Raw genomic sequence first — 6,000 nt, forward strand, 5'->3', positions numbered from 1 at the left:
CATCATACCATCATATCATCTGCAAAGAGTGATAATTTGGTTTTCTCATTACTATTCTAATTCCTTTAATCTCCTTTTCATCTCTTATTGCTGAAACTAGCATTTCAAATACAATATTGAATAGTAATGGTGATAGTGGGCAACCATGTTTCACTCCTGATTTTATTGGGAATGGTTCCAGTTTATCACCATTACATCTGATGAAAAACTTTTTTTTTTTAAAGAACATCAAAAAAAAAAAAAAAACAAACAAATCTGATTTTTCTTTCTTTTTTTCTACAAATTTATCTTCTTGCTCCTCATTCTTTGCTAAATTGTTTTGGGAATTTAACCTGCTGTTAGCAGCATTTTGCTCCTTAACTTGGAAATAAAGTGAGTTTGCAAATAGCTATACCCATGATGCTGACCCTGCAGACTCTTAACTTTGTTGAGGTATCTCCTGCCTCAACATTTTCATCTTTTGTTATTGTTGTTTATTGGCTTCTTTTTCTTTTTTCCTTCACCTTTTCCTTTGGTGGTTTTTTTTCCTTTTAATCTGATGTTTTTGTGCAGCATGACAAATATGGAAATTTGTTTAGAAGGACTGCACTCTTTAATCGATATTAGATTGCTTGGGAAGTGGGGATGGAGGAAGAGAGGGAGAAAAATTTGGAACATAAGGTTTTGCAAAGATAAATGTTGAAAATGATCTTTGCATGTATTTGGAAAAATAAAATAATAAAAAGGACTCCAAAAACTCAGATGAACTCTAAGGATCAAACAATAGTTAAATTTCCACAAGTTAAAAATTAAATCTTGGGTTTATGAATATGTGTTCCCTGCTTCTTCCAAGATATTTAAGTTGCACAGAGTGCTGGGCTTGAAATCAAGAACTGAGTTCAAATCTGGCATAAGACATTTGTTAGCTGTGTGATCTTGGGCAAGTCACTGTGATGAGGTGTAACTCCTAGGGACAATGTAGCAATTTCTGAGAAATTCTAAGGTTACCTGGCCTTGGGAATGCTACAGACAATGTGGGCTATTAGAGAACAATCTGTTGGTCAGTAAACCATAGAATTCAATGAAGGAAACTGCTCCACTTCTATTCAATACTCTTCAAGAAGTCATAGAATTCAATAATGGGTGCAACCCCGTCCCTACCACTCCTCAATTATATCTCTAAGCCATAAAATTAGATAGCAATGACTTGAACATGATATTTGTTTCTTTTTCTCATAAAATTATCTTCTTGCTTCTGGCTCTTTGCTAAATTCTCTTTGAACTTACCCCCTGTAAGCTGCAATAAATCTTTGCCCCTTAATTTGGAGATAACCTGAGTTTGTGAATTCATTTGCCATATGACCTGGGGACCCTAATATTGTTGTGATGTCTTCTGTCTCAACAAATTCATCTCTGCTTCGGTTTTCTCAACAGTAAAATGGGAGTAATAATAGCATTTTTCTCCCTGGGTTCTTGTGGGGATCAAGTAAGATAATATTTATAATATGCTTAATATACATGCTGCTATCCTTTCTTTTTTAAATTACTCAATCATTGAGAAAATGAAATTGCAGTATTCCTGACATTTCTGGCTTCTAAGGGAAATACAATAGTAATCCTAAAGTCTCCTGAATGCTATTGTTCTAACAATCTGTCAGTCAATAATTTTAAAGTCTTCTCGCCTTAGGATAATCCTACAAACATTGCTGATTATTAGATGAATAAACTTTTGGTCAGTGATAACCAAGCTCCTGAGACAATAATGAATAGACCTCATACTATCTGTAAGCCATAAAATGAGCAAATAAGTACCATGAAGCTCTGGTCTTTCTAACTTATCTTTCTTTGGAAAGTTAGCCAGCTTCAACAGGTGTTAAAATTACAATAAATTTTGCCCCTTTACTTAGAGATGGGTTCAAGTCTGCATTTTTTTTCCTGTTTGTTTGTTTGTTTGTTTGTTTTTTTATAAAGCTTTTTATTTTCAAAACACACGCAAGGATAATTTTTCACCATTGACCCTTGCAAAACCTTTTGTTCCAATTCCCCCCCCCCGCCCCCTTCTTCCCATCTCCCTCCCCTAAATGGCAAGTAATCCAATATATGTTAAGCATGGTAAAAATATATGTAAATCCAATATAGGCATACTTGTTTATATAATTATCTTGCTGCCCAAGAAAAAATTAGGTAAAAATTGAAAAAATGAGAAAGAAAACAAAATTCAAGCAAACAATAATAAAAGAAGTTATAATGCTATGTTATGATCCACACTCAGTTCCCATAGACCTCTCTCTGGGTATAAATGACTCTCATCATCCTAAGATCATTAAAATTGGCCTGAATTGTCTAATTGTTAAAAAGAGTCATGTCCACCAGAATTGATCATTGTATAATCTTGTTATTGCTGTATATAATGATCTCCTGGTTCTAATAATTTCACTTTGCATTAGTTCATGTAAGTCTTTCCAAGCCTCTCTGAAATCATCTTGCTGATCCTTTTGATGGGAGGAACCCTGAAACTGTCCTGACTTTGGGGTAAATGTTTGAGAACTCCTTGAAGGTGAGAAACTCTCCTTGAACTCTCCTGGGAGAGGCCTGTCTCAGGGAATCAAGATCAAAGTGGTTTCATTCTGTTATCTTGGTGGAACTAGTTGAGTCCAAGACCACTCTCTACTTACCTCAAATTTAAGTAATCTCATTTAGCTGGACATCTAGATTTCTATCCATCCCTATTGAGTTAAAGATTGGCTCAGGACCACTCCCAGTAAATGGTCCCATTCTACTGGAAATCTAGACCTGGAGGCAGTAACCTCATTCAACTGAAACTTCAGTCTCAAATCTCTTTTAAGTGAGCCACTTGGGGCTTGTTTCTTTGCAGAGGCCCAAAGCAGGAACATGCCATACCAAGCAACCTCTCTCTCTCTCTCTCTCTCTTTCTCTCTCTCTCTCTCTCTCTTTCTCTCTCTCCTTGGCATAGCTGCCTATCAGGACCCCCTGGCCACTGAGAAGATATTCTCTTTTCAGCATTAACTCCTCTTTATCTCTCTCACCTACTTCTCTGTCAGGACCTGGCAGAAGGTCCAAAACAGCTTGCTCACTTCTAGGATTGCCTGCTGGGAAGGCATTCTCCTCTCAATGTCAGCCTTCATTTCCCCAATAGGACTTTGCAGTGACTCAAAGTAGGAACATGCCAGGACAAGGGACCTCTCCTTGGCATAGCTGCCTGTGAGGACCCCCTGCCCACTGACAAGACACCCTTTTCTCAGTGTTAACCTCTCTTTATCTCTCTGCCAGGATTTCTATGCTAGACCTTTACTTTTCTGTCAAGAGCTTGCCACTCAGGAAGTAAGCCTCCTAGCAAAAGCTGACTTCTTGGTGCCAATAAACTTCTTTTTGCCCATCTAACTTTTCAGGTTTTTAAATTCTTTTATGAAGGACCTGCGCCAGCCAGAAGGGGTTCCCACAACTCTGCCCTGCACCAAACCTCATTAGTTTCTTATAGAAAAATAATATTCCCTAACAATCATACCATAACTTATTCATCCATTCTCCAACTGATGGGCATCCACTCAGTCTCCAGTTTCTTGCCATTACAAAAAGGGCCTGAATATTCTTTTGAGATACTTCATGACATTGGTCTGCAACCCCAACCTCTTAAGGTCTCCTTTAGAACCTCAACAGGTTCACCTCTTATAAGTCTTCATGACCCATGAGTTAGATATTTCTGGGAGGAACCAACAAATAAGAAGAAGCAACAAGTAACCAACAATTTAACTAAATGCTTTGACAAGGGAAGGGAGTGAAATAAATTATAGTTAGTGAGTGGCTGTTGTCAGTCATTAATTCTGATCATAATTAGTTGATGATAATATTTTGAGGGGCTATCTTTAAAGTAAGATTAAATGCTCAACTAGACTTTTGTGTTATTTGATTTCTGTTTCATTAGAAGAAGCAAATAACATCTTATCTTCCTGACATTTGAAACACTGGAATGTTCAAAAAGGAAATGGGGAGTATTCAGAATGTGTGGAATTAACTGATTGAAGATACTCTCAGGGGAATATAGCCTTAAACTATAACTTAATTGTGACTTGAGACTTTATAATAAGTACAGCTATAGCTAAAAAACTTGCAAGTGTTGTTCCCCTTACCTCTTAATTAGCATTTAAGTACCTCTTTTAAAGTAATTTATTCTTTTGTTTCTGGGTTAGATTTCCATGATTAGAATGTAAATCCAGACTCCCCCAAACAATGGGAGAAAAGGTCAGGCTGGGGGGGTGGAGGCTTCTGTGGTTAGGCATTTTGCTGTTTTTACTTTGCACTCCTTTTACTGACAGATAGGAGATGCCTTTTCTGGTGAGATAGTAATAAATCCCTTTTTGCTCTGATTGTTTTTGTACTCGGTACTGCCCCACATAAGCGAAAACATCCCAGAATGGAATAAGTAATAACAGTAATGGATAATTAAACCTATGCTACTATCTTGCACAGACATAGAAACTCACCCTTGATGGAGAAATTGGAAAATTCATTATGGATCTAGAGGGAATTTTGGAGGCAGTCATGTTCTTGTGCTCTTCCCTTTCATTTCAAGAAACAATCAGCTTTGCTACATTCTTCAATAAACGTTACTTAGCCATGTGAATTGTTCAGTGGCCTATATTTCATTTTTCTGATATTTTTCATAGTCTTACCACACAGCAATACGAATATCAAGAAACAAGCATGAAACACTGGTCATCTTTCTGACACCAAGTGGGTAGTTCCAACTCGGAACAATATTGCATTATGACACAGGTTCATCAGAAAGCCTTCTGTATTGTTCTAGCTTCTAAATGAACTTATTCTATTTGCTTATGAAACCTAACACTTCCTTCCTTTTTCTTACCCTCTAAGTCCACATATGTAAAGGGGGAAAAAAACTTTCAAACTTTATCAAATCAGTTCTAACTTTCTAGTCTTTGATGTTTTTTAGTCCTTATTCATATTATTTTTTATTAGCAGTATCTTTTTGTGTGGATTAGTGAAAGGAGTAAATATCATTTTGTCATTTTCACTAGATAGATTTTACTAAGCAATACCCATAGAAAAGATTATTTAAAACATGAGTCAAATATTATTATATTTGATAAAAAGTTAAGATACTATTAGTTTCATGCCTAAATTTAAAAATATTATTTTAATTTAATTGGGAAGACACTAGAGATACTTTTTAAACAAACTTAATTTGTAAAAATCTGAATTTACATGAGGCACAAATTATGATAAATTACAAAATTATTTGTAATCCCTAGTCCAGCAGTGTTGGAGTATTTCCATGAAGCTATTGGATGTCAAAAGAATTTATGAAAATGGAGCAGACTCAGAGTTCACAAGAACTCAGGACATCTGTTGTTTGTCCATGTGGACCATGACTTTGGGAAGGAGGTGACATGCTGTGCAAATGAATTGAAATTAAGTGAGGGAAAGGCTATACAAAACTACCAGCCTCACTTTCTCCTCCAGAACCATCTAGGTCTAGTGGAAAACTATAAATCAGGATGACTGGAGATGGCCCCAAATGCAGTGTTCAGCTAATTGTTGATATTGATAGAGAACTCTGGGAAGAAAGATGTGGATGGTCTGTCTTGCCTGAAACATACCGAAAGTTTCTGATGGGCGAGGCGGGGAGATTGAAGTCAGAGTAGAGAGTCCATATTGTGGGCACTCTGCTAACCTTCTGGAATCTGTATAAATTGCTATTGTAGACAATAGAGGGTGGGAGCTAAGGAAATAAGACAAAGGCTGACAAGAGATTAATAAGAAAATTGGATGAAAGTTGAACTTAATCACCTGAAATCTTTGCTTGCTAAAAGGAGCTAGTATGGAGCTAGTACAGAGCCCCGTCTCCAGCTATACGATGGGATGATTAATTTCTTTAGAGACTAGTGATTTGTCAGTCCTGGGATGTTAACTACATTCTTAACTGTTACTTCTTTTGAATTCTTATCAGCAGCTTATATAAAAAAAGGGTGACCACCAAAA

At 36.5% G+C, this 6,000-nt stretch overlaps 1 protein-coding gene across 1 annotated transcript in view; it reads right to left on the reverse strand.

The window, feature by feature from the left end:
• CLDND1 (claudin domain containing 1) overlaps positions 1 to 4,499 on the reverse strand; it is a 29,074-nt gene extending 24,575 nt beyond the window's left edge. The window contains exon 1 of the mRNA XM_051984394.1: positions 4,482 to 4,499. The gene's annotated coding sequence lies outside the window, so the exon portion shown is untranslated. The remainder of the gene's footprint in view (positions 1 to 4,481) is intronic.
• Between the last annotated feature and the right edge of the window lie 1,501 nt (positions 4,500 to 6,000).

Source organism: Antechinus flavipes, chromosome 3, assembly GCF_016432865.1.
Source record: "Antechinus flavipes isolate AdamAnt ecotype Samford, QLD, Australia chromosome 3, AdamAnt_v2, whole genome shotgun sequence".
Lineage (NCBI taxonomy): Eukaryota > Metazoa > Chordata > Mammalia > Dasyuromorphia > Dasyuridae > Antechinus > Antechinus flavipes.